General features: G+C 36.5%; 1 long non-coding RNA gene across 4 annotated transcripts in view; it reads left to right on the top strand.

The window, feature by feature from the left end:
* The window catches only part of LOC107974202 (uncharacterized), a 386,436-nt gene that overhangs the window by 249,876 nt on the left and 109,443 nt on the right, over nucleotides 1-27,117 (top strand). The gene's annotated exons all lie outside the window — the stretch shown is intronic.

Here is a 27,117-nt window from a genome sequence, read left to right as displayed (position 1 = left end):
TTTCTCTTCATTGTTTGCATCAAGAAAGACACTGTTTGCTTCTTGATGTTGCAATAATCCATAAATATACTACCACTACTACACATGTCAAGATTATACTCATTCTTGTGGAATGTTCAAGTGTAGTAGTATTTTTCAGATTCAGATGAACATTCACAGTTCTGTTTCCCTTACACACTCTGGTCATAGTCTTATAAGGGTTTGGCAGACCATTACTAAGTGTAGTGAAAGAGCTCAGGGTTTGGAAAAGAAAAATCAGCTTTGATAATGTACTTAGCTCATTTGTGTTAGTTTGTTTTCTCACTGCTATAAAGAAATACCCGAGACTGGGTAATTTAAATTTATAAAGGAAAGAGGTTTAATTGACTCACAGTTCCGAATGCCTGGGGAGGCCTCAGGAAACTTAAATCATAGTGGAAGTGAAGGGGAAGCAACAACTTTCTTCATATGGTGGCAGAGGAGATAAGTGCAAGCAGGGGAAATGGAAATGCCAGACACTTATAAAACCATCAGATCTCATGAGAACTCACTCACTATCAAGAGAAAAGCATGGGGGAAACCACCCCCATGATCCAATCACTTCCCTCCTTCGACAGGTGGAGATTACAGGTCCCTCCCTTGACATGTGGGGATCACAATTCAAGATGAGATTTGGGTAGAGACTCAGAGTCAAACCATCATCATCATCATTCAGGCTAATAATGAGTCATGATTAAGTTTCAAGGTCTTCTCCCTTTTTAAACAGGACTGTCAATGGTAGTACCCTATCTTTGTTCCAGCATTACATATTGGATGTGAGGAGGCCACATAGCTGTGTCTTCAGTTCCAGGTTTTTAGATTAAGAGGAACTGTACTGAAGGAACCATATCTGAAGACCTCACTTTCTTCCTTTGGACAAGGAAGATAATAGTAATCCTTGCTCAATAAAACAACGGAAGTATTGTGGACATGAAATAAAAAAAAATATGTATAGGAAAATCCTCTATCAAAGGCACAACACTACACAAATATTACCAATGGTTTTATTTTGGAGTTTAATTCTAAAATTGGCATGCATTTTAACACACTTTTGTTTTTTGAGACGGAGTCTCATTCTGTTGCCCAGGCTAGGGTGCAGTGGTGTGATCTTGGCTTCCCGGCAACCTCCTCCCTCAAGTGATTCTCCTGCTTCAGCCTCCCAAGTAGCTGGCATTACAGGCAGCTGCCACCACGCCCGACTAATTTTTTGTATTTTTAATAGAGATGGGTTTTCACTATCTTGGCCAGGCTGGTCTTAAACTCCTGAGCTGTGATCCACCCGCCTCAGCCTCCCAAAATGCTGGGATTACAGATGTGAGCCACCACACCCGGCCTTTAACACACTTTTAAAGTGTAACAAACATTGGATTTATTTAAAAGATTTGTAAACTTGTAGTCTCAGTCCTTTTTCTTGTAGGAACTATGGTATTGGCTCTCCTGAAATGTTATTATTATTTGACTTATTGAGCTTATCCTGAGTCAGAGACAGAGAGGAACTTCTGAATAATTCTTTAGTTGCTTATTTCAGAATAATAACATTGCAAAATTCATTCAACTTCATCTTAGGCTAGTGGGGTACAATTATCACACTTGAAAAAAATAATGAGAAACTACCCTTTGGAAATTAATTTTAATTTTTGTCAAGTAATTCATGTGCATAGTGAAATGAATCAAATATTATTTCAAAGGCTACAAATAAAATGTAAGAAGAGCTTTGTTTATCCCTTTCTGCCAACAAGTCCTCCCCAAGAAGTACCTACTTTCTTTTCTTAAAGCTGTTATTTCTAGAATTTATCTCAAAAGCTGTAAGTAATATGTTTGTACTTCTTGGTCTTGATAATAATTATAAATATTATCTATTGACTCTTTATTATAGTAATTTAACATTTAGCTCTCTTACACCTAGAGCTCTATTCTCTTCCTGCATTCTCTGAAATAATTGTGGTGGATTGAAGAAGGCTGCAAGTTCTGTGACATGCCTTTCATTGAGAGGTGGTATCTGCTCTCCAGCCCTTGAACATGGGCTAGAATGTGACTGCTTTGGTCACTGGAGTGTGGCATAAGTGATACTGTGCCAGTTCTAGGTTGAGAATTTAGGAGAACTGGTAGCTTCTGCCTTTATCATTTTTCAGTCCTGAGCTACCATTTAAGAACTACAGCTCCTTTGCTGACAAGATCATGCAAAGAGACCTTCAGATTGCATGGGGGAGCAGGAAGGCAGCTGACTTCAGCCTTCCTGCCATCTCCACCAAGGTACTGGGCTTCCTGGGGGAAGCCATCTTGGATTCCCTAGACCAGCCTAGCTATTAGCTGAATGCTACTAAATTATACAATGTCAGAAGAATAACACAGCCTATTCCTGCCTGAATCCCTGACCCACAAAATCACAAATTATTACAAAACATTTGTTTTTTTATTACACCAAATTTAGGGGAAGATTGTTATATAGCGATATACAGCTGCAATAGAATCTGGCATCTATTTTTAAAAACCTAAATAATGTAGGTATGTCTATCAACCAAAAGATACTCAAAGAAATGTCACAGGGCAAAGATCAAATCCATGGCAATAATGCATAATTTCAGGGCAAAAAAGTGGGATGTGGCTACAAGACAATTTATTAATATCTCAGAAAGATTTAAAGGCATATTTGTTGCCTGTCGTTGCTAAACAAGAGAACTTTGAAGAATCTTATAAGCTGCCCCACAGCAAACTCCCAGCCAAACTAAGACAGAGAAGAGCCTTTGTCAGAAAGGCATATCTTCTTCTGGAAAATGAAGACAATAATAATGCCTGCTCAATGAAATGACACAAATGTTGTGAAGATGAAATACAAATATTTTATTTTGTGGGAAAATGTTATTATGGGTATAAATATGGTTTATTATAGTGAACCTCAATAAGATCCAAATGAAATCCATGAAGCTTTAAATATAAGGTGATTGGCATATATGCCACCAGCTGGCATGAGAGCTCTCAAGACCTCCAAACTCTCAATAGGAATTGGGCTGAAATATGGGCTATCCAGTTCATTTACTATGCAAAAGGAAAGGTGATTCATGGCAGAACCCAAAACCCAGAGGGCAGAGCTTAGAGCCACAGAAAATTTTTCCAAAAAGTAGGACTGGAATGAAATAAAGGAATTGGCAACATATATCTTTCAAGACTTCAAAATTTCTCTACACTACCAACAGCAATATAGCTCTTCATTTCTCCCTTTTGAAACAGGACTGTCAATGGTAGTACCCTGTCTTTGTTCCAGCATTACATATTGGATGTGAAGAGTCCACATAGCTATGTCTTCAGTTCCAGGTTTTTAGATTAAGAGGAACTTTACTGAAGGAACCATATCTGAAGAGCCTCCACCACTCCTGGTTGTGAGCTAATGTTGCAATGAAATGGGATGCTACTCAAGAAACCTTCGAAGAGAGTGAGTATATTTTAGATTTATGTGGAGTGCAAATAATTTTTGATGAAAGGGTGAACTGTGGTTGATTAAAGATGGCTGCAGATTCTATGACACTCCTCGCTTCGAGAGGATTCTGTTTCTGTCCTCTTGAACAAGGGCTGACCTGTAACTGCATTGGCTAATGGAACATAGAGAAAATGATGCCGTGATTTTCTGGGCCTGGCATTTAGGAAGACTGCAAGGCTTCCACCCTAGTCTTTTGGAGCACAGGATCCACACTATTAAACAACACAGATGTGAAGAGGCCCCGAAAGAACATGGAGAAAAAGAAGGCTCCTGCTAAGTTCAGCTTTCAAGCCAATCTGAGGAAGGTACCAGACATATGACTGAAGCCATCTCATACCTTCCCTCCTGCTAGTGTTTGGAAATAAAGGATGACACTTGGGCTTGCCTCGTTCACTCTGCAGGCTTCCATGTATTTTAGTGTGTCACTTCTAACAATTTCCAGACATGGTGAATCTGCTTTCAGGACCTCTTTGTTTTTTGTTTCTCCAAAGAATAAACTCTAGTGTCCTACAGCAGCAGGAAAATATAGCCAGCTACCTCTTCATTGGGTGAAAGAGGGAAGACGAGAATCAAATCTGCATTTAAATTCTACATATCATCCACACTTTTCATAGTTCATAGTACCAACAATTTTGAACATTTCTGAGATTCTTTGGATTTAACTGAATTGTTTCTAATAATTACTCACCTCCCAGGTGTTTAGGTTTTAACTTCCTCTGCTGGCTTCCCATCCTTCAAAAATCTATTGAAATCTATCATCCATATTTATTTCCTCTTTTTTGTGTGTGTTTGAGGGATCCTACCCTTTTACTTCTTTACTTTTATTTCAGCATTGTGTGGGAAGGGAGAGACAAATACACATATCTGCTGCCATGTTTAATTGGTATATACTAATATTTTTTGAATTTCTATCATATGTCAGCCCCCTTGCCTACATTGCTTTATTTAACTTTGATAGTAATATTTCATTAAGAGATTTTTATTTAATTTTAAACTTGAGAAAATGGAAATTCAAAAGGAGTAGAAGGGAGGAGATAACTTTCCTAAGATCACAAAGTAAATGTGATGGTACTACAATTTGAACCCAACTATCTTATGTCCCAGTACCCTTCTTACCACTGTATCATTTTTGAGTTATCACTTATAGTTTTGCACTAATTGCCTTCATTATCTTTTGAAGCCACACAGACTAATAATGAGTCATGATTCAGTTTCAAGGTCTACACACCTTAGTTTGAATCATGGACCTTGCACTTACTATTTGTGTGAACTTGGGGAAGTCATTAAATATTTCTGAACCTCCCTTTCTTCACTAGTAAAATGGGGACAATATGTTCAGATTTATAGTGTTATTTTCATTAGTAAATAACACAATGTATAGGGTTTCTCAGAGAAATACTCATGTTAACGATTTAATACATTGTAGCTTTGCTTACACTGTTTGTTGTCTTCATCTCTATGATAAAGGGATTAGCTATAGTTTAGGTCACAGGTTCTGGAACTGCATAGTCCCAATTCAAATCCTTGTTCTCCCATTTTATAGTTACAAGAATTTGGGAGAGTTACTTCTTTTCTCTATGCATCAAGAATCCCGTCTGTAGCAATGGGACTAATTTAACTATCGTATAGGGTTGTTCTGAGGGCTATATATGGTAATCCATATAAATTGCCTACCCCCAGATAATAGTGAATGAATATTAGATACTCTTATTAATAACATGTCTAAGGTCCTCTCCAACACAATGATTCTCAAATGATGTATCTCTATAATGACATTTATTTGATCAAAATAAAGTATTGAATGCGATGGCAGAGTTACTGTTTATTTATGTACTTGACAGCTCATTCATCATCCCAGTGGGTTGTCTGAGTGGCTGGCTTTGAGAATTCAACTTGTAGGTCTATTGTTCTCTCTCTTTCTTTGAGAGGCTACTGTGCACAGAAGAACCAGGGGCTGGTTGCATTTCCAGTGTCTTTGTTATTGAACTGGGATATAGAGTTTCTTCCCAGAGATCTGACAGGACGTTTTTACATTGTTATGGTACAATGGGCTTTATAAATCATGTGCTTTGTGCTATGCGTAATGGAAGGAAACCTGATTATCACCTTCTTTAAGGGGAACTTTATTAGCAAACAAAGAATACTCCAAACTACAGAAAGAATGTTACTCTTTAAAAGTGGTTGAAACTCAACTGCCTTGGAAATGGAAAATAACTCAACCAACCTTAAACAGAGGCATGCAAGTAGGTCTCACTGTGTGATGTGTGTCTCACTGAAAAATCAGTGTGACTTTTCCTTTTGAAAAGACAATAACATCCGGTTGACTGTGTGATTAGTTTGGTAGTTTTCCGTGGGTAGTGGGTATACACTGATACTTAAGGAAACAAAAATTATTATTATTTTTATTGTTGAAACAGAATCTTATTCCATCACCCAAGCTAGAGTACAGTGGCGTGATCTCAGCTCACTGCAACCTCTGCCTCCTGGGTTCAAGGGATCCTCCTGCCTCAGGATCCCACGTAGCTGGGACTACAGGTGTGTACCACCACACCCGGCTAATTTTTGTATTTTTAGTAGAGACACGGTTTTGCCATGTTGGCCAGGCTGGTCTTGAACTGCTGATCTCAAGTGATCTGCCTGCCTCAGCCTCCCAAAGTGCCGAGATTACAGGTATGAGCCACCATGCCTGGGGAAAAAAAAGTATGATCAATCCCCGGGCCAAATATGTTTCTATTCAGTGGATATATGACATAAATAACATGGGGTCCCTCTCCTCAAGTAGCCCACAACCTAGTGAGGAAAATGGTCCCCCAAATAAATAATATGCAGTATATTTCCAGGGCACAGAAAAATTATTAAGCACATTTTCATCTCTTAATCTAATTTCTCCCTCAGAGCAAGAGTCCACATTTAGGGTGCCTTCTCAGTTTTTATTTTCTCCAATGGCATTTATTTATTCATCCACAAACCAATATTTACTTCAAGCCTACTCGTTTCTGGATGCAGGGTTAAGTGCCGGGGAAACCAAAGTGAACAAACCTATGTATAAATTAATCTCAATGAAATGTGGTTGATGAATATTTAAAGTTGTGGGACTTTATGAAATGACACCTGTATAGGGTCAGCAAAAGCCTGTGTAAAACAACGGTAAAGTTGAGACAAGTAAAATGTGTGACATTTACTCAATGCAGAGAGTCAGAAATCGGGATTTGAGAGGAAGAGCAAAGGTTCAAGAAGCCGTAGAGCAATGGGTACAACATGCATTATTTGGATGATGGATGCCCTGACTTCATCACTATGTAACCTATGTGTGTAACAAAATCGTGCTTGTAACTCATACATTTATACCAATATTACTTTAAAAGAATAGAGTCCGTGGTCCTGCAATAAAAAATTCAGGAAGGGGATCAGCAGCAGATGAGTCCAGAAAGGGATTTGGTAAAGGCCGGATTATAGAGAATCTTAGGAATCACATGAAAGCGTTAGGGACTTATTCTAACACCCAGGAGACCCTTGAAGGATAGTGGGCTTAAGTCTGTATTCTGAAGAAACCACATGAGCAAACGTGAGCAGAATGGATTGGTAGGTGGTGTGGCTGGACACAGGAGACCAGTTAGAGACTATGACAGTCAGGCAGGAGTTGGCTTGAAACAGGACTGTAAAATGAATGATGCTTTTTGCTACTAAAGCAATTTAAAACACAGGGTAGGTTGGGGAGCACCTTTTTGTTAGGCAGATGACTTTTTACTCCTAAAGACACACTAATTCTAAAAAGTATTGGAAAACACTTTGCAGTGAAGCAACCACTTTTAAATTGCTGTCTGATTCAGGGTGATTTCCTTAATTGCTCTGTGCCTTCATTTTCTCATTGTGCCTCATTGACAAAATGAGAATAAGAATAGTACTAGCACCCTCCTTATGGAGCTGTTACATAGATTAAATGAGGCAATTATTAAAAATTAGCTGGAACACTTCTTAGCAGATAGCAAGGACTCAATATGTATCATCTATTGTCATGGTCATTATCATCATCATCATTGTTATGAAAGGTTCCCCTTTAAGTTTCTCCTTTGAAATCCATAAAAACAAACGTGAGGATACTAGGACCCTGATGCCAGCAACTTTCTCAGGTCTCAGAGAGATAGTGGAAGAGTCAGGGTATCCTTGAAGATTTTTTGAGCCAGGGGTTAGAAAGGTGGGTGATGAGCATGATCATGATCAGAGGCAGTTCTGGGAGAGACTCATTCAGCTCTAATATGAAAAGCGGAGGGGTGAGAGGGGGTGTGATGGGAAACAGAAAGTCAGAACGAAAGATGATAATACATTTGTCAATTATTAAAGCAGACACCACAGGACAAATAATAAATGACAAAGAGTGAGAGATTAAATGGCTGAAAATTGATTTTTTTTTTTTTGTCATGGAACAGAGTTTTGGGATAATCACAAAAGAATGCACAGAAAAAAAGATGAAGAGATTAAGCAAATAGGAGAGGGTAAATGTAAAGGGTAGAAAACATAAGGATAAATGGTGTCCTTATTAGTAAATTCAATATGCAGAACAAAACATATTTAAAGGTATAATACAGGAAAGTTTCCTGAAAGCAAGAAAGAAGTAAATTCATAGTTAGAAATAAAATTCTGATTGATCTACATTGGGTCATGTCCTAATAAAATTACCGATTGTTTGGTAGAAATAGAAAAGCATATTTCTGATACCCTTGCAGAAATAGTGAGCCACCTACATGGGGAAAGAGTAGTCTGGACTTCTACTTCTTGACAGTAATACTTAATGCCAAGAAATGGTGGATAAATTTCAATGCAGTTCGGGTGGCACGGATAGAGGTTATAGTACAGATGGTTCCTTTCTTACTCCATTTGTGTTGCTATCAAGGAATACCTGAGGCTGGGTAACTTATAAAGAGAAAAAGGTTTATTTGGCTCATGGTTCAGTAGACTGCTCAAGAAGCATGGTGCTGGAATCTGGTGGGATTCTGGTGAGAGCCTCAGGCTGCTTCCGCTCTTGGTGGCAGGCAAAGGGGAGCTGGAGTGTGGAGGTCACATGGCAAGAGTGGAAGCAAGAGAGAGGGAGGTGCCAGACTCTTTTAAACCACCACCTCGTGGGATAATTAAGAGAATGAGAACTCACACATTATTGCGAGGATGGCACAAACATGAGGCATCTGACTCCAGGACCAAAACATCTCCCATTAGGTCCCACCTCCAACATTTGGGGTCAAATTTCAATCTGAGCTTTGGAGGGGAAAATATCCAGACCACAGCAGTCCCTGATTTACAATGGTTTGGTTTACAATTGCTTGGCTTTAAAATGGTATGAAAGCAATAATGCCTTCAGGAGAAACCATACTTCAAGTACCTATACAACCTTTCTGTTATTCACTTTCAGTATAGTATTCAATCAATTACATGAGATATTCAATACTTTATTATAAAGCAGGCTTTGGGTTAGATGATTTGGCTAAAGTAAATATTCTAAGCACCTTAAATGTAGCTTAGACTAAATTATGGTGTTTGCTGGGTTAGGTGTATTAAATGTATTTTTACTTACAATATTTTCAAGTTATGATGGGTTTATCTGGACGTAACCTCATCATAAGTTAAGGAACATCTATATTGTCAGATACAGAATATTAAAAAAATACAATAACCATATTCCTTTCTTACAACAAAACAAACAAAATGGCCAATTAAAGAAGAACACACAAAATTTTAAAATTAAAAAAAAGCTATGTAAAAATCTGGGTTGAATATTGCATTTATTTGATATATAGTTAAGACTTGGGTAATTATACACAAAAGAGTACATAAATATTATAATTCTTAGTAATATAAACATCATAATTTACCTTACACAAATTAGAAGTGGGAAAAGGAGAGAGTTGAGAAATTGGAGACAGGGTAGTTTGACTACCTGATCTCACCTCTTTTATAGTAAATAATAAATTTAAACCCTCTGAAATTAAAAAGTGTTGTTAAGGAAGTAATGAGTCTAACCTTATAATGCTGTTTGCACAATCATTTTTATTAACTGTAGAGAAATAATAATATTTAATATTTGTGAAAAATTCTTACCAGATAGTTAACAATTTCAATTTTATTTGTTGATTAAAATACCATACAGAAAAAATTTAACAATTAATAAAAATATTTGCCAGAATGATTTCTTCCTTTAGACATTATTTCTATCTATTCATTTGTCTTTACCTTTCTCACTCTGTATATGATAAATTGATGGCTGAAATTATAATGCCAAACAATTATACTAAGAGCAGTCCAGCACCTCTTACTGAGTGTTTACTGAATGCAGGAAGTCTCCTGAGCACTGTGCATGTGATACTTCACTACGTCTCATAAGCAACCACACTAAGAGGCAACTACCATTATTCTCACTGTTGAGATGATGGAATTGAGACACAGGCAGGTTTGGAGAATTACCCAAGCCAACATAGGTAAAGCCTGGATGCTAACCTGGATAGTTTTCAATTACAAACATGAATGGCTCTAGGTAATAAAATTGTTATGGTGATTGTTTCTTTAATTTCTAGAATTTTACATCATATATAAAAATACATACAACATATATATAAAACATAATATATATATAAAATATACATATATAAATAAGTAAAACATTACACATATAGGTCATTTAGAAGTAATGGAGTAAAAGGGAGATGTGTGAGTGCAGAGCACAGAGAAGAAAGAAGGGTAGAGAAAATAGAGAGCTGAGAAAAATAGAGAGGAGGCTACTAAAATTGACTTGCTGGAATCAGAAAAGGGCCTTAAAAATATGGTTCCTAAATACTCAGTATAAATGTATTTATCATGTGTTATTGCAATGTGGAGCCCCTAAAAGAATAGTAACAATCTACTTGAGGCAGCTGAGAAGCCAAGAGAAGGATACATTTTAAATTTGGATTTTCAATGAGCAGATAGCCACAAAATGCAAAGTAAAGACTGAAATTTCAGCAGAAGATAGGCATTAAAGCTAAAGGTGACTGGTAGAGACAAAAACTCTCAGGAATTTCCAGAACTCTGGTGAAGGATTTTGCACAGGATGTGGGATGAGAGACTCAGTTATTCAAAGGATTTCAGAGGAGACTTGCTTCTGAGTCAGTCACACACCTATGCTCGCACCAATGCTGCCTGGTATTTTATTAGCCTCCAACCTGACATAGGCAAAAGGCAGTGAGTCTTAAGGAAGGGAAAAGCTTGCTGAGGTGTACTCAGTCAGCCTAGTGGCAGAGATTGAATTTACACCCACGTTTCCCTATTTGCAAAATCTAGACTCTTCATGGGCACTCTCTCTTCTGAGTAGTGGAATATATTTTATTATCTTAGCTCAATAGATGTGGATAACATCAGAATCAATATAAGCTGAGATTGTAGCTCTGTGAGCATCCAATTAAGCCTCACCAACTCTGGAAAACTGTCAGACCAATCCAGTTGTTCTCCAACTCATATAAGCCTTTAATTCAATCACTTGTTATTTTAAAACTCAGTTTTGACTCAGATTTCCCAGTAGGCATCATAGTATGTTGTCCATTATGTGATGCATAGATCATGGGTTATAGCAGCCAAGGTTGCTGATGGGAAGTGTCCATCAAAAAGCATAATTCTGCCCTTGACATCAGAATGTTCTACAGTATCCTCTGACACTCACTGGAGTATTTGGCTGCTTTTCCTTTGTTGGCCCAATTCTTACCTTTGATATGGCTGCAGCTGCTGCTACTCTGAGATTTTAGCTGTCTCTAACTCTGTTTCCTTCCTGGGGTAATTCTCTGGCAGAGATAAAAGCTCTCATGCTTAGCCACTGTCATCTTTTTTATCTCCTCTAGGCTTCTAGGGAAACTCAGGAGAAGATGATGTGGGCTGCCTCAAGAAATAGTTTTGTCCAGTCAGATCATAATCCCATGTCCAGCATCTTGGCTATGTGGGATATAACAGTGGTCTTCCCACTCTCAATGGCTACAGGAAAAAAAACAGGGACACTTGTCTCTTCTGCTTTCAAATTTTCAATCTTCAAACCAGGGCCTCCTCATATCCCCATGCACTCAACACATTCTACTTCCTTCTCCTCTCATCATCACATGATTAATTGCTAAAAAAGGAAGGGCTTAATACTGTCATTTGAAGTGAAACGTTACTTGCTGGGTAATATTTTTTTGAGTTCTTCAGGTGAAGTTGGGCAAAATTCTCTAGAAAACAGACCTGTGAAACTAAATGAGAGACCTCTAACTTTTCTTGAGTTCGTGCATTCTAAGAAGTCCACTGGAGTGGCCTTATCAAACATCAAAGTGTCAGGAAGACCAGCAAAAATGTTAACTTGTCAAGAAATTTAGTATCCATGAGACCAACATAAGAAAAATTAATACTGTGTGAATTTAGTGGCTTAATTGTGCCTGGATTAGTTAATTAGATAATTAACATAAGAATGTGCTTTTCATATTAGCTCTCTGTATGTTAATAATAGAACTGTTCATAAGATGAGCAAACTTGACATTGAGAAGTGCTAATTATTTCAGAAATGGAACCTTTCATTTGCTAAAATACTTTTTCGTTGTCTCCCTCAGAGAAGTGGCATTGTACCCTATTTGCTGGATCATCTTTCTTAAAATTGCATTTTTTAAGCTTTTTAAAAACTTTTCATGTTCTCTTAAAAGCTCTATATGCTTTTAAATATCAACATTATCATAAATATAATGAAATACTTTTTCACGTACCTGTCATAAAATAATCTACACAACTGCTTCCTTGGCTTTCTACAAGAAATTCTGGGAATTCTTTACACCTTTACTACATTGTAATTCTCAACAAAAAATTATTTAATTCATGGAACACATTTGTCAGGACTGAGATTTAGTTTCTGGTATATATAATTTTAAAAGTCCAGTGACTTAAATAAATAGAAAAACTATTCTTTTTTTAAGATAACAGTTCACCTGGTTTTGCTCCCATTTTAATCCCTTGTGGGTAGATAATCCATGGGCAGAAGCCCTGGTGTACTGGCCTTTCTCAACCTGGGGGCCTTAAAGATGCAATTACCTTTTATAGACAGAGGGGAATTGACAGCTCCTCCTTTTTTGCTTTTATGGCTGGAGCCAGTGTTGAGGATTCCAAAGACCTCAATAAACAACATCTCTCTTTTCTCTTCAAGTTTTGTGCCTTTATATTAAAATGAAACAAGGAAAGTAAAGGAGATGAACAATCAAAATATTATTTTTATTCTTGATAAAGGTGATATTTGAAATAGTGGCATGCATCTGTGAGAATGTGGGATTCGTTAAACTCCAAATTATACAGGCTTTCCTATTCATTTGTGCAAACAGAATGAAGTATAAAAAGTAAGGAAGAATGGCTTGCCCTATAACACAAAGAAGTGAAGGAGAATGGACAGACTTATATTCTTGGCTGAAAACAATCCAAAGGGATTGGTTATTTACAAATCGAATCTTTAAAAGTGTCACTTTGAAGTACACAATGAAACTTCCTTTGTTTTGTCTCATAAGGGTGCCAGTTTCTGGAGATCTCAGACTGTGACACTGAGAAATTTAAAGCTTTCATACAATTGACTAGTCTGAGCTGTTTAAATATTTTTGAGTTTATTTTCTTCTAAGAATTTTCAGAAATATTTAGTTGTTTTAGGAAAACTATCTGTGTCATCTAGATTTCAAAATTAACTGGTATAAAGTTGTATATGGTTTTAGGTGTGTTATTTAGAAAATATGTTTTAAAAATTCTCTATCAATATATATGTCTTGTCATATACATGTCTAATTTATTATGTATATCTATATATAACAAGTTCACAACATAATCATTAGGGAATATAACATAATTTCTTTTTATTTGAATTAATAGTTTCATTGTAGCTTATAAGTAATAGATTTTTATAATTATTCTACAGTCTTTTAAAAATATATTCAAGTTTTAATGTTAAAATTTATACAGTTTTCAATCAATCTGATTATTTGTATTTTAAGCAATTTAAAAATATTTTTCTTGGTAGTTAGAACACTTTTTGCCTATCCAAATATTTATTTGGTGTTTTTTTTTCTCTTTCTTACATGGTTAAACTTTTTGACTTAAAAACAAATTCAACTTATATTTTATTTCCTTTTTTTGTTTTTATGTATCCATGTGTATTTTAAATTTTAAGAGTTTCTGGTTTTATCCATATATTTCTACTTCTGTTATTTATTGTCTTATTCTTCTAGTATATTGGAGAGTTGAACCATTAATTCTCTTTCCTGTTACCTAATACATGAATTGAAGACCATCTCAACAATTTAGTATTTAAGGTTGTCTTTTTGATTCAAATATCAATAGCTTTTTACTTTGATTTTCTATTAAAAACAAATTTAGCTTATTATTTGATACCTTGCCAAACTATCAATTTAGAGCACACTGTACATGCAAGGAGTCTGAAAATTTTTATTTTCACAGAAGTTGCATGAAAACAAACTTCAGAAAAATAAGAAATAAAACAACATAGAAGATTATGTTGAATCTCATGGAGATTTCAAATTAGGGAGTCTCAGAATGCCACTGTGCAACATCTCTACAGGTCAACCAACCTGGAGAACAGGTTTATGATAAGGCTAGTGTTTATGGCTTGTGCAGGAGAATTACATAAATTTTACTATATAAGTAGGATTTCCCTGTTCCCTTTTCATGTTCCTTAAATGTTATCATCATGTTTAAAAATAAATTCACACTCTTTAGTGTGGCCTACAAGGTCTTACATGCTCCATTCTTGAAACATTCCAACTTGCTCCAAGCCTCAGAAGCTTCCCACAACATCCTGTTACTTCTTCACTATTCCAGGTGTAGCGAAGACTGTGATAAAGACAAAACTGCTCCTCTCATGGAGATTATAATATTGTAGAAGGGGAGTGACTCAACAAGGTTATTAAACACAAAGTCATCAAGATATTTTCTGCTGTTTCAGAGAGAAATAAACCATATTTTAAAAGTGTAAAAAGGTGACATGAAGACAGTTATAAAATGCCTCTTTGAGGATATAGTGAAACCCAAAGGATGAGAAAGGCCAGTTCTATGACTGCTGGAGGACAGACTAATTCAAACAGAGAGGGTGAGTAGAGGGAATATAAAATAAAAAAACCCTAAGGCAGGAACCGTCTATGACTCAACAAGGAGATTAAAGAAGGACAGGGTTGCTGAGGCACAATTAGTAATGGGGTTGGGTGGTAGGGGATGACTTTGAGGAGGGAGGCAGAGACAACCACCAAATATTAGAAACGACACTCATAATGAGAGCAATGCAAAAGAAAACAGCAGTGAGATATCAAATACCATCATCAGACTGGCAAAAATTAAAAGTCTGACAAATACCACTGGCTGAAAAAGAGATTGCTTATAACCACCTGTTGTAGTGCACACTGGTATAACTACTTTGGAGAGCAATGAGCTTTTCTGTAAATTTCGTAATGTCCACCCTGTACAATCTAGGGCTTTTCCTCCTAGGTATATGCCTCCCAAAAATAATCTCATCTGGGCGCCAGGTTGTTCATAACATTGCTGTTGTCACTAACAAAACAACAAAAATACAACAATTAGATTAGAAACAACCTAAATGTATATCATAGGGAGGATAAAAAGTATAGAGTACTCATAATAAAACTACTGTACAGCAGTGAAAATAAGTAAGAATTATGGGTAATCTTCTAGATGAAGTTTATAAATGATGTTGAGAGGACCCCAAAAAAGTCACAAAAGAATACATATAATACGATTCCCTTTATGTACATTTTTAGCTTATTTTGATATAAACTGACAAAAAGTTTCAAAAGAGTACAGTGAGATCCAATGTACCTATTACTTGGGTCCCTTCAATAGTAGCATCTTACATAATTACTAATGTATAGTAATTTTTTAATAAAGCTAGGAAATTGACATTGGTATTATACAACTAAATAGACTGTAACTTAATCAGACTTCATCAGGTTTTACATACACTCATGTTTTTGGTGTGTCTATGGGTTATACATATAAATTCTATGACATTTTATCACATGTATAAATTTATATAACTACCACCATGATAAAGATACAGAATTATTTCTTCACTACATGGAAATTGCATGTTATTCTTTTATAATCACACTCTTTAAAAAACTGTTAAGTTCAGGGATACAAGTGCAGGTTTGTTACATAGGTAAACTTGTGTCACTCTTCTTCTAAACCATGATCATCACTAATCTAGTCTCCATCTATACAATTTTGTCATTTTGAGGATGCTACATAAATGGAATCAGGCCAGGTGCGGTGGCTCATGCCTGTAATCCCAGAAATTTGGGAGGCTGAGACGGGCAGATCACTTGAAGTCAGGAGTTCAAGACCAGCCTGGCTAAAGTGGTGAAACCCTATCATTACTAAAAGTACAAAAATTAACTGGGTGTACTGGCCCACGCCTGTAATCCCAGCTACTCAGGAGGCTGAGGCACGAGAATTGCTTAAACCCTGGAGGTGGAGGTTGCAATGAACTGAGATCACGCCACTGCCCTCCAGCCTGGGTGACAGAGCGAGACTCCATCTCTCTCTCTCTCTCTCTCTCTCTCTCTCTCTCTCTCTCTATATATATATATATATATAAATAATTTAAAATAAATAAATAAATGAATGGAATAATGGAATATGCATCCTTTTGAGACTGGCTTTAAAAATATCCAGCACAATGCTACTGAGATCTAACCATCAAATAATTTGTTGAGTCATATTGGTGAGTAGTATAGATGTACTAGAGTTTATTTTACTTTTCACGCATTGAGGGATATTTAGATTGTATGCAGTTTGAGATTATTACAAATGAAGGTGCGAAGCTGCTGTGAGCATTTGTGTATAGGTTTTAGTGTAAACATACATTTCAGTTTTCTTGGAGTGGCATTGCTGGGTCACATGGCGAATGTATGTTTAACGTCAAAAGAAAGTGCTAAACTGTTTCCCAGAGTAGCTGTACCATTTCACATTCCCGATAGCACGTGTAAGATACCCAGTCTCTTCATATCTTCTCCAGCATTTGGTACTAACAGTATTATTTCAGCCATTTTGATAGGTTTTTAATGATGTATCTTCATAATTTTAATTTGTTTTTCTTTCATAGCTAGTGATTTGCAGCATCCTTTTACATACTTATTCACTATTCATTTATCTTCTTTAGCAAAGTGCCTGTTTAAGTATTTTTCTCATTTTCTAATTGAATTCTGTGTTTTCTTATTATTGAGCTTAGAGTATTTTTAAATATTCTGGAGGAAAGTCCTTTGTCATATATGTGCTTAGCAAATAGGATCCTCCCTGCCCTCCAACTCAGTGGCTTGTCTTTTTGTCTTCTTAACAGGGGTCTTTCACGAAGAAAACCTTTTTTAAAATTTTGATTAATTCAATTTATCTACTTTTTCAAAGATCTTTTATAGAACTTTATGTTTAAAGATTATTTGCCCAAAAATTCTCTTTTTTAAAGCTTTCTTCCAAAAGGTTTATAGTTTTATGGGTTTTTTTTACTTTTATTTATTTTCTGCTTAGGTATTCTTTTATTTCTAAATATTTTAAACATTTTAAACACTGAACCCAAAATTTAGCATCAATGGCATTTAGTACATTTACAATGTTATGTAAACACCACCCCTGTCTACTTTCAGAACATGTTCATCACTCCAAAGGAAATCTCATACAACTTAAACAGTCATTACTCACGACTCTCTCCCCATATCCCCTGGCTAGTACTAATTTGCTTTTAGTTTCTAAGAATTCACCTGTTCTGGATATTTCATATGAATGAAATTATAACATATATGGTCTTATGTGTCTACATGATTTTTAATTCTAAAGTAGGCTCTTGTAATTTTAGCTTCATCTTCCATTACTATCTGGAATTAATTATGTTTTGTGAACATAAAGGCTCTAACTGTTTCAAAGAATATTTTTTTTTAAAATTATGGATACATAATGGTTGTATATATTTAAGAGTACATGTGAAATTTTGATACAAGCATACAATGTGCAATGATCAAATGTGGGTAATTAAGATATCCATCATCTCAAAAATGTATCATTTCTTTATGTTGGGAACATTCTAAATCTCTCTTATATTTTAAAATGTACAATATATATATTGTTTTTATCAGTTTACTTTTAGATTTCTGATTCACTTTGAATTAATTTTTTAGAAGGCCTGAGGTTTAGGTTGAGTTTTTTTGTTGTTTTTTTTTTGACCTATGCATATGCAATTGTTTCAACATCATTTGTTTAAAAATACTATCCTTTCTCCATTGAATTGTCTTCGCACTTTTGCCAAAAATCGGTTGAATATATATTTGTAGATATTTTTCTGGGTTTCTTATTCCGTGGCATTGTTCTCTGTGTTGATACTTCCACCAATACACATTGTTTTAAATACTGCAGTTATATTGTAAGACAGGACGTTGAGACCATCCTGGCCAACACGGTGAAACCCTGTCTCTACTAAAAAAAAAAAAAAAAATACAAAAAATTAGCCGGGCATGGTGGCGGGCGCCTGCAGTCCCAGTTGAGGAAGGAGAATGGCGTGAACCCGGGAGGCGGAGCTTGCAGTGAGCCGAGATCGCGCCCCTGCATTCCAGCCTGGGCGACAGAGCGAGACTCTGTCTCAAAAAAAAGAAAAAAAAAATTGGCTAATGTAACTCCATCCTCTTCACTCTTTCTCTTCAAAATAAATTCAGCCATTCTTTGCCTTTCCATATAAAATTTACAGTGATCTTGTTTATAACTACAAAAATTTTGGTGAAGTTTTGATATTGTTTTTAATCTATGTATCAATTTTGGTGGCATTGATGTGTTTACTATGTAAAGCCTTGTAATCCACCTACATGGTATTTATCTCCATTTATCTAGACATTCTTTGCTTTCTTTCAACAAGACTTTACAGTTTTTCTACATGTAGATCCTGTTTTTGTGTTTTGTTAGATTTATATCTACGTATTTTTTTTTCAAGTGATCGTAAATGGTATGTACCTTAAATTTTGGTTTTTGATAGATTACTGACAGTATGAAAATTGTGATTAATTTTTGTGTATTGACCTTCTATCCTGTGGCACAATACCTTCTAGGATAATATCTGAAATAAGGTGTTTCTAAAATTAATCTGTAAATGATAACTTAAGACAAAGCAATTGTTCAACCAGAGATTAAAACACATACACAAAACTGTAATAATAAATACAATATGGTATTTGCATACAATAGATAAATACATCAATGAGACAGAATAGAGAATCCACACTCATGTATATATATGGAAATCCATGTGTGATAAAATTATTTCATTCAGATGTGTTGGAGAATTAAAAAAAAAATCATTGCAACTCACTAGTGAAAAGATGGACTTGTTTATATATGACTTTAGAAAATTTGGTTAATATTAAAAATTAACTCAGGACTATACATCCTCAGATATCTTAGAGTATGATAAAAATAACTATTAAGACAAAAATATTACAAACATATAGGGTAATATGTTTATAATTTTGGGATTGTAAAGTCTTCAAAGACAAACAATAACAAACAGCATTATAAGTGAGATCTCTTAAAAATTAAAAATTTCTGCAGGGCACGGTGGCTCACGCCTATAATCCCAGCATATTGTGAGGCCAAGGCAGGTGGATCACCTGAGGTCAGGAGTTCGAGACCAGCCTGGCCAACATGGTGAAACCCCGTCTCTACGAAAAATACAAAAATTAGCCAGATGTAGTGGCACTCACCTATAATCTCAGCTACTTGGGAGGCTGAAGCACGAGAATCTCTTGAACCCAGGAGGTGGAGGTTGCAGTGAGCTGAGATCGTGCCACTGCACTCCAGCCTGGGCAACAGGGTGAGACTCTATCTCAAAAAAAAAAAAAAAAAAAAAAAAAAAATTAAAAACTTCTATTATTCAAGTGCCATGAAACACAATGTTAAAAAACAAGTAATATCATGAGAAAAAAATATTTAAAATAATATAAAGTAATATCTACAATATGTAATACTTGTAATTCAGTATTGAAGAAACAAATTAGAAATGGAAAAGATATGCGAACCACTTACAAAAAATAAACACAATGATTAGCATGAATCTTTTTTAGTTAGTAGTCAATAAATTGATTTTTTTTTTTTTTTTTTTTTACTGTCAGCTTGTCAAAAATGTGGCCAAAAACCTGAGGCTACCTAGTGAGGATGTTAGAGAGAGGATAAGAGTATTCTTAAAAATGGCTCTTGGAATATAAATTAATAGGGCCTCTTCATGCAGGAGCCAATATAAGAAAATAAAATAAAAAATATAGTCTAACAGAAATCATGAAAAAAAGTTGAAGAGCAAACAAAACTAAAATGGCAGAAATAAAATAAAACCAATGTAATCATTATAAAATATACTAGTTATGTTCCCATTTTAAAGGACAAAGGCTATCTTTTAATTTTTTTTTTTGAGATTAAAGAGTTGAAAATTTTTCCTCCAGAACTTTGAGTCTGTTGTTCTGAAGTTTTCTGATGCTTGGTGTTGGTGCTAGAATGGTGATGCTCTCATTTCGGTTCTTTTGTATGTGAATTACCCTTTTCTTTAGAAAAGTAATCATTGATGTTGTGCACGTATGAAGACATGTTAATATGTGGGCCTTTTTGTTTAATTAATTGTGCTCACTTATTAGCTGTTTGAATTTGAGCGGTTGTTCATTAAGTCTGAGATTATTCTGAATTACTTTGATTTTTCTTAATTTCTTCTCCTCTTATCATACTAGTACCCCGCCAAGACATTTATGTAATGAGCATTCATATTTGTTTTCTATTACCTTAATTTTATGTTTATTTGTGTTTTTGCTCTATGCTCTGGAAACCTTTTTCACATTTTATTTTTCTTTCCTTTTTTCTTTCTTCTTTAAAAAATATTTCTCTGTTTTCTCATATAAATGTATTCCTTTTTGTACTTCTTGAATTTTATTTTGGTGGGGTGTTTGTAGAGACATGAGGTGGGGTTTCAGGAGAGACATTAGGAACTCAGTCCCTATGTTTTAGGAATTGAGTCTCCATATTCAACCAGGCAGAATTTACCTATTGAGAAATAAATGAATGTTCAGATTCTCCAAAGAATTAGTTGAACGAATGAGTGAGACTTAGACATAATTTGGAAACTCCCAATAGAGAGGATAATCAATTTAGATAGCAAAATCAAAACAAGATTTTCCAGGTTAGGATAAATTTAATTCGGTTCCAGTAATATTTTTCAATCTACTTGAAGTACTTTGTTTTTTATTTTGAGCAGTCTGTGAAATTAAACTGAACACACTTTGATTTTGCCATATGTTTCCAGAGTAAGTTTTGTCCTGGTGTTCAGTAACAACCCAGCAGATCCTACACAGTACAATTTCTCTACAGTAATTTAGCCAAATGTCACTCATTCCTTTCTGACCTCTCATCTCTCACTCATCCTTTATTCGTGGGATTTTGAAGACATTGATGGAACAGAAACAGGTTCCAGGTTTCATCTTGTTCCTCTCCTGCACACCGTGTACAATCTGGCCATGCAGCCTGCTATTGTCTGTGCACATCTTGAGCACTTTGACTCCATGCTATTGTCCCCTAGAATGCGTTTCCTCATTCTGTTCTATAATCAACACAAATTGGGGTAGTTGCTCTGCTTACAAAGGCATTCCCAATGACTATGCCGTCCCTACACTGGCCACTTTTTACTGATACACACTGTGCCAATTTTATTCTCTCTCCTGATAATTTGAACGAAGGAACAGAGATGTCTATTTGTAAAATGCAGCTGAAAATCAGTTATTTCTTGGTTGCATCCTAGAGAGAAGAGTTATATGCTCCTTTTGCTAGCATTTTCAGAGAGGTGCTGGTTCCTGAATTTCCTCAAGCTTGATAATGAAATTCCGCTTTATGAATCTTTCTAACAAATCTTACCTTTTCCTTAACAGAACCATTAAAAATATTTTTATTTTCCCTGCTTTCAGGTACATGCCACCAAGGAGTTTTAATCGAACTTAAATCCCATCTCCTCAGGTCCATCTTTGCTTGCTTTTTTTTTTTTAAGTTTTATTCACTTATTTATGTTTTATTTTTATTTTTGAGTTCAAGTGTACAAGTGAGGTTTGTTACATGGGTAAATATGTATCACAGGGGTTGTTGTACAGATGATTTCATCTCCCAAGTATTAAGCTTAGTACCCATTAGTTATTTTTCCTGATCCTCTCCTTCCTTCCACTGAAAGGCCCCAGTGTGTGTTGTTTCCCTCTCTGTGTCCATGTGTTCTCATCATTTAGCTCCTACTTGCAAGTGAGAACATGTGGTATTTGGTTTTCTGTTCCTGTGTTAGTTTGCCGAGGATAATGGCCTCCAGCTCTATCCATATCTCTCAAAGGACATGATCTCATTCTTTTTTATGGCTGCATAGTATTCCACAGTGTCTATGTACCACATTTTTTAATCCAGTCTATCATTAATGAGCATTTAGGTTGATTTCATGTCTTTGCTATTGTGAATAGTGCTGCAATGAACATATGTGTGCATGTGTCTTTATAATAGAATAATTTATATTCTTTTGGTTATATACCCAGTAATGGGATTGCTGGGTGAAATGGTAGTTTGTCTTTAGATTTTTGAGGAATCTCCACACTGTCTTCCACAATATTTGAATTAATTTACTTGCTTGCTTTTTAAGGGCAGGTTTAAAGTCTTTCTGTACAAGGCAACTTCATGTCCTTATCCAACTAGAGGGCTTCTCTCCCATCCTCTGCGATCTCACAGTCTCTTGCCTTTACCTCTCTCATGGCAATCACCTCTCATACCTTGACTGAAGTATACTTACAGTGGCAAACATCACCATATAGGAGAATAGCTATTCCTTAAGGGCATAGTTTCCATTTTGTTTTTCTCTACAATACCTTGCACACAGCAAATGATCAGTAAGAATCAGTTCAATTTATTAGTTACATGTTTAAAAAGGGCTTCACTGATTTGGCAGAAGACACTAGAAGAGCCATTGGTTCAGAGGCCATTTTCTTAGTAGAAGCTACTACTTTGTATGTGTCCTGTCTGGACTGTCTCATGTTGTCCTCCCATTATGGACTGAAAGTCCATGTCCCCTTAAAATTTATTGAAATCTTAATTTCCAATGTGATATTGTTTGAAGGTGGAGCCTTTGAAAGGCAATTAGGTCATGAGGGTAGAGCCCTGGTCAATGAGATTAGTATCCTTGTAAGAAGTGACCAGAGGGCTAGCTCACTATTTTTTTCTGCCATGTGAGTATAAAAGGGGAAGTCAGCAGAGGGCCCTCAGCAGAACCCAGCCATGCTAGAAACTTGATGTTGGACTTCTAGCCTCCAGAACCGTGAGAAATACATTTCTGTTATAAGCCACTCAGTCTATGGTGCTTTGTTACAGCAGCATGAACAAGTAACACCTAACCATGCTGCAAAGTAGATAATATTATGTTCACTCTCCAGATAAGAAAAATAAAGTTTAAAGAAGGGGAAACAATTTGTCCAAGGTTGCATATGATTCATAAGTGGAGCTGAGCTTGAACCTCTGTTACTGCAAGATAGAAGATGTTGTGAAAAGAGTCACTGAGACAATTCCCAGTGGGAATAAGCAAGTGCTAGAAGAAAATATTCTCATTTATCCAAAACCTGGAAATAGAAAGAAGCAATGTTTATTTTTAGGCCTGAACCATTAAGGGCATCAGCATGAGCATCATCAGCCATTTATGTGCTTGCGGACCTGTTAGACTCCAGGTATTCAGAGTCAGTGAATTACATTTTCAGACCACGTATCAGAGGAAGGCATTTTTACCCCCATTTTAGAGACTAGAAAGCTGAGACTTGCAGAAAAATGCCATGCTATATTTGTACAGAGAGTAACAGAGTAAAAATTCAAATTTAGATCTTGTCTCATTCTTCAATGATTTTTTTCACTGTGCTGCATTGTGTTGGCAAAAATCTTGTGACTAAAGAGTAATGATTAAAATCATAGTCAAAGATGGTAGATCAATCCTATGTAGACACCTCTAATGAACGAGTCTGCATGATCCCCAAGTGAGTCCTCTCCTGTATCATCATGGGAATGTCCTGATCTCTTTTTGACCAACATTTTTATAAAGGATATACACAAAGATAAAAGCAGGTTGCTTGTGAAGTTTGCTAACAGGCATAATAGGGAGGGATTCGTAGCTCATATGATTAACAAAGGATATGAGATTAAAATAATATTCAGAGGTATGGACGCTGAGGCAAAAACCAAACCAAACAAAACCAAAACAAAAAAACAGTAAAAGTGAAATTGCGCATGAGAAAAGGTTACAAACTCATTTCGTAAGTGCAAGAAGAGACTCCTGACCGGGCAGCTGTTCACTTAAAAATAGCTGAGGATTTAGCTGATCATGTGCTTTCCACCTAGCAGCAAAAGAGTGAAGGGTTGAAACCAGCACTGCTGGTTCCAACCACTATAGTCCCATGTTTTTGTGCGGTAGACAGGTTTTGGTAAAATATTCCATCCTTGTGCTCCTTTCGGAGGATTATAGGAAAACCAGAGGCCAGAGAGGTCTGTGCTTGCTCATTTGAGTGCTAGTCCTTCTGCTTGGAAGGTCTTTTCCAGGTGCTACCAGGTGAAGTCAGCTGGTCCTGCAAGTCTACCCTTAAGCATTTTCTTCCGTATGAAGACTTCCTTGTTATCTCTGGGTAGAAGGTGCTGCTATGAAAAGAATGACCACAGGCTGAATTGGTGGGAGTGTAGTTCTCCCCACTACGCAGGGAGTTCTGTTTGCTGGATTCCCCAGTCCACACCTCATGACTCATAACCTATGAGGCACTTTGCAAGCATTATAGGTCATCCTCATTATGTAACTTTGAGCAAAACATTTTCTTAATATTTACTTGACACCTAGTATGTCAACTTATCAGCAAGGAAGGCTCAATACATTGTTTATATTTGGGGCCTTTAAACCACTCTTTATCCATGTAACATAGTAAAAGGTGAACATTCTCTCAGTGTGCTACAATGCTCCCTTTCAGATCAATGCAATCAGAGCTGTGTCAAATAGTATATTGTGAAATATTGGATTTCACAGAAAGACAGAGGTTCAATTTATTTTTTTGTTGGCATGTCCATCTAATCAAAAGAATAGGCCCACCACAGATTTTTCTTTAGACATGATACCTAAGGAAGATGAAAGTGCAATTATATTCTGCTGTTGTGCGGCCATTTGAAAGGAGCTAATGCAGGTGTTCGAGATAGAAACTTGGAGACAATGGATGCCTCGCAAACAATGAGTTGTGGGACGTGGAGCTAGTGAGAGAGGGATGGGCATTTTTAAAATGATAACAAGCAACAATAGGCTTGGGAGTCATTTCAAGTGTCTGTCAGGCATCAGTCAAACAATAATTCTCTGTTTGTTTGTTGGGAGCCAGTGAACTTACCGAGAGAACACTTTCAACTCGACTGAACATAATTGCTTCCTGAAATAGATTCTGATGAGTGAATTGAGACTACTCCTTTCTAGCTGTAGCCTTTTAGTTTTTTAGAATTTACAAAGCACTTTCCCACACACCATCTCAAGCCTTGTTTTGACCTCTATGCTAGGTGGTGGCAATGCGACATTGAGAAAAGCAGATCAATTTATGCCCTTGGGAAGGTAATAGTACAGTGGGACAGACAGACATTAAGCAAATCATCCCTTAAGCAAGTATGCAATTGAAATCCTTTTTATTACACCAGTAGTTTTTGTTTTTAGTTTTAAATTCAGTCCATTCGAGGTGCTTCTGAGGCAGCTGTGGGCAAAAGGGGCTTGAAGGAAATGTCTTGTCCCCATCCTGTTTCAATTAATAGCACTCAGATTTTGTTTGATAGATTGGTGTTTGTAGTAAGCTTTTCCTTGGAAAATAAACTTTATTACACACAGAAAGCCAAGACTGCTACACTCTACATTTATGAAAATGAGTAATGTGCTATGTGATAGAATAATTGTATTTTTCAGGAGGTGCCACTGTTTCTAGGCATAGCACCTTTGTGTTTATCTTCTTGAATCCAGTGTATATATTTACCTGGAGGAAGTTTCTAAGTCTTTTTATTGGGGGAAGGTTCATTCTGTCAGATTCCTATATGGGGCTCCAGCAGGGTGTCAGTGTACGACAACCACCTGGCTCACCAGTGTCACATGGACCCACCTGTTAGGGCCCCTGCAGCCTTCACTCGTTAGATGCTTAGGGTGCCATTTCTGCTCAGAAGAGGTAGCTGACCTTTGTAAGACAGGTCTACCCTCTTTACAAATCACTATGCAAGTCTGATTGCCTCTTCAAAGGTCAGCCTTATTATCTTGGCCTTTGGCTGATCTGACCCTTGGCTTCCCTCGGGCCTTTTCTTTGGGGTCAGTTGCAGGGGTTAATTAGCAGAGGGAGAGGATAATCACACTCACCAAGCCCTTGGCTTCAGCATGTCCCCCAGGATTGGCACGGCCACTCTGAAGAGAAAGTGCAGATAGTGGAAACAGCAAACTCCTTTGCTGCCCTTACTCTCACCCTGATCAGTCCCTGCTGTGATACCACACACATTTAAAGGATTTCATTTGAGAAAATTGAGGAGCCCTCTTTAGTGTCACTGTTTTGCAGTTTCTTGCAACACTTAACAGCCATTTGGAAAAATTTGGATAACTCATGAGATCTCGCTGCACCTTCTCCCTTATCTGCAGAATGGGTGGGTGGGCCAGGTGGCCCTGAGCTAGCCATACCAGTGGGAAGACTCAGAGGCTCTTTGGCATAAAGTTTAACAATCATAGTTAAAATCATATCTTCAATTTAATCCGTTGAATATATCCTACTTAGACCCTTAAATTATTAGTCTCTTTACCTGCAAGCTCCAGCTATAACTCTTCCTGTTAGGAAGATCAAATGAGATGATATGTATGGGATCACCCTCCTTCTCAGCATCAGCAGCCATGCTCTGGTTCTTAACCTGTTTTACCTGTCCTTGTTACCCTCTTCCTCCATCATTTACTATTTCTCTCCTCTTACTTTCAATCATTCTGCAATCCTTCCATCCTCTTTAAGTTCCCTAAAAACATTGCATTTAGACGTGCATTACATGATACAACTTATGACTCATGAGTCATTCCTTCCTATCATCAATCATTCACCATTGATGTATTGAACATCTTCTAAATGCAGGATCCTGCACCAAGTCTGGGGATACCATAAGACAGTAAGAAGTACTACCCTCAATGAGTTTATAGTCTTCTAGGAAGGCCAGCTTCAAGGATGTGGTTTCAACAACAAGTGAAAAACATTCGATAGCATATTTAGTAAAGGGAACCTATTATAATTTATAGATTGAGATTGAAATGAGTCAGTCCACACTAAATAAACACGTATCTACTCAGTTCCAACTATGTACAATGTTCTATTCTAGGTGACGGTCATTCAGCAGTTAACAAAGCAGACAAAATGTCTTGCACCCTTGAAAGTTATATTCTATTGTTCACATGTCCCTGGGTTGTGGAAAATGAGAGGAAGCATGGAAGAGATGAAGTGAGAGTTTGCCTGGTATTCAGAGTGCACTGGGTTCCAGATATGGCCACAGAG

The sequence above is a fragment of the Pan troglodytes genome, chromosome 3, assembly GCF_028858775.2.
Source record: "Pan troglodytes isolate AG18354 chromosome 3, NHGRI_mPanTro3-v2.0_pri, whole genome shotgun sequence".
Lineage (NCBI taxonomy): Eukaryota > Metazoa > Chordata > Mammalia > Primates > Hominidae > Pan > Pan troglodytes.
The sequence above is the reverse complement of the archived record's forward strand: the minus strand, read 5'-3'. Positions and strand labels throughout refer to the sequence as shown.